Genomic DNA, 1761 nt, shown 5'->3' on the forward strand with positions numbered 1-1761 from the left:
TCACCTCCATTGGTGTCTCTGGCAGAATGAAGGAGTTGCACCTCTGAAACTCCTCCTAATGCTTCGTCCCTGTCCTGGGTTGAGTGGCACTCTGTGTAAAGAGTTCACAAATCTGAAAATCTATATTAGCAAAAAGAAAGGACGTTTTCCTCTAAGCAGACAGGATTGGGACCCATTCACAGATGAGCAAGAGATGCCAGGCTGTGCTGCCCAATGGGTAAAAGAAGGTCAAATGGCCCAAGGGGTCCAGCAGAGAAGCCAGTGAGCTTCTGGGGCCTCTTCAAGAGAAGACCAAGGGGAGACCTGATGGCAGTCTTCCAATACTTGAAGGGCTGCCACAGAGAAGAGGGTGTTGATCCTCCAAAGCAGCTGAGGGAAGGACACGCAGCAGCGTGTGGAAGCTCATCAGAGAGAGAGGCAACCCTGGAAATAAGGAGGAATTGAGGGACACGAACTTCAAACTGGCTGGCACTCTTTTATGTGGGACGAAAGATATAAAACACATTCATACTTCCAAAGACATACAATAAGAAACTCATTACTACAAATTAGGCTTAAAATTAAAAAAAAACACTATATGAAAATACCAAGTCGGTTATCACCGGTAGAATCAATTAGACCCCCAAACCTAACAGATAAGACAAAAATAATTAGATATAAAGATTTAATTGACTATCAAGGTAAATTGAAGACAAAACAACAATTGGAGACAGACTTAGATAGGGAAATAGATTGGTGGACTTATACTCAAATACAATCTAAATATAGAGAACACATAAAAACGTATGAAATTCATAAACAAAAACAAGAAATAGACAAAATTATATTAGATTCAGAAAACAAATTAATTAGCAGAATCTACAAATATCTTTTACGCTATAAAATGGAAGAAGAGACAGTCAAGGAAACAATGATTAAATGGGCTCAAAACGTCAAACATACAGTGCTCGCTTCGGCAGCACATATACTAAAATTGGAACGATACAGAGAAGATTAGCATGGCCCCTGCACAAGGATGACACGCAAATTCGTGAAGCGTTCCATATTTTTTAAAACGTTTTATAGATGGCATTTAGATCCTAAAAAGTTGACTTGTATGTAACCGAATGTACAACCTAATTGTGGGAGATGTGATTGTGATGATGCCACTTACGGTCATATATGGAGGACTTGTAAAAAGGTTAAAGCATTTTGGATTAAAATATGGTGGATTATCCAAAATATTCTTAAAAAGAAGATAAAGTTTACTCCACAATTGTTTTTGTTGGGTATAATCACAGATTGTACGGTTATAGAGACTAAATTTAATAACTGCAGCTAGACTTTTGGTGGCGCAATATTGGAAGAAGGAAGATTTGCCTACTATTGAAGAATGGACATTAAATTATATATATTACATATTCCATTTTAGATACTCTAAATTAATTGTGAACTTATTTAAAATTTATTAAGTACTTTTTAGATTTTTTTATTAAGGAATTTATATACGCTATAATCTTTTATATTCTATAATTGGATTTTTCCCTTTCTTCTCCTCCTTTCTTCTTTCAATTATTGATTCTTAATTTTGATTAGCTTTTTATAACTTAAAATATTGAATATTGAGATTGCATAATTAATTATCTATATGTGTACTTAGATTGCTCAAGATATATTAGAAAGTCATCAGTGCTTAAGTGTTAAATAAGAGTAGGTAAAGATAATTTGCTTAAGTAGTGGTAGCAGGTGAGAGGGTTATCTTAGTTCAAATTAGTTTAACTA

General features: G+C 35.0%; 1 non-coding gene across 1 annotated transcript; it reads left to right on the forward strand.

Annotated features, from left to right (window-relative positions):
* Window positions 1-943: 943 nt before the first annotated feature.
* On the forward strand, window positions 944-1050 carry LOC139313514 (U6 spliceosomal RNA). The gene has a single exon (XR_011600118.1). It is a non-coding gene; the product is annotated as a U6 spliceosomal RNA (small nuclear RNA).
* Window positions 1051-1761: the final 711 nt, after the last annotated feature.

This window comes from Pituophis catenifer, unplaced genomic scaffold (genome assembly GCF_029215685.1).
Source record: "Pituophis catenifer annectens isolate HBS135680 unplaced genomic scaffold, rPitCat1.0.hap2 SCAF_2, whole genome shotgun sequence".
Lineage (NCBI taxonomy): Eukaryota > Metazoa > Chordata > Lepidosauria > Squamata > Colubridae > Pituophis > Pituophis catenifer.